This window comes from Sinocyclocheilus anshuiensis, unplaced genomic scaffold (genome assembly GCF_001515605.1).
Source record: "Sinocyclocheilus anshuiensis isolate Anshui unplaced genomic scaffold, SAMN03320099.WGS_v1.1 scaffold772, whole genome shotgun sequence".
Taxonomy (NCBI): domain Eukaryota; kingdom Metazoa; phylum Chordata; class Actinopteri; order Cypriniformes; family Cyprinidae; genus Sinocyclocheilus; species Sinocyclocheilus anshuiensis.
The window spans coordinates 612,103-613,095 of NW_015558592.1; positions in this window are offsets into that span (position 1 = coordinate 612,103).

A 993-nucleotide genomic window follows, 5' to 3' on the forward strand; every position below is an offset into this window, starting at 1 on the left:
AGAACAGAACCATACCGCCAATCCAAACTGTATGCTAATTGTCAATCATCTTTGACGATAGTGGTCCTGACAGAAGTGAGAAAATTAAGCTTTTCAATATATGGCATTCAATTTATTGTTTTCCCCTTGTACACCAATGCACCCAGATTGCCTTTAAATCATGTAGAACATAAAAATTCAAAAGATTCGTAAATAGCAGCACATATTGTCACCCAGTAAGCTTGTTATAAAATATAATCTTTGGTATAAACCATAGCACAGCTAAACAAATCAGCCTCAATTTACTTGTTGATTCTATTGCTTGTTTTTGGGTCATTCTACAGAAACGTCCACTTTTGGTATGGCAAGATGTCTTAAAATGTATTTCTTTATTTAACATTTAAACTTAGACCACATTATTATATTATCTTTTGACTTTATGAATACACATAAATGACAGCTTAATGATTTTTTATATTTTTTGTGCATTTATTTAAAGACCACATGTACCATTTTTTTGTCACTGGTGTTACCTTACTTCTCTGGCAATTTTAAAGGTTTTTATGAAATATTATTTCTACATTTTTTAGTACATGTAGTCAGAGTTACAGAACAATAATGATAATGCAACAAGTAAGGAGATTATGTTTTGTTTATTTTAATCAGGTTTGTTAAAAGTGTGATTGAATGATGTTAGTTCATTTGCGCAACTATGTATTTGCTATAACAATGAAAATATTTGTAAAAACAGTTATAAACAAGTAATGATGCAATCCTTTACATCTTAACTCTTGAGTGAAGCAGAATTCAATGGATGTAAAATTATTATCATGTCACATGTGACACATTTTATTTAATGTGACAGAAAAAAAGTAACACCAGTGACACAATATGAAACACCAGTGACATACATAAGACCAAAGATCCTTATTCTTTAACTACAATTAAGTAGATAAGACTAAATTGTTACATTTGGCATACATTTGGCAATCAGTGAAAGCAGTTAGTAAAAGA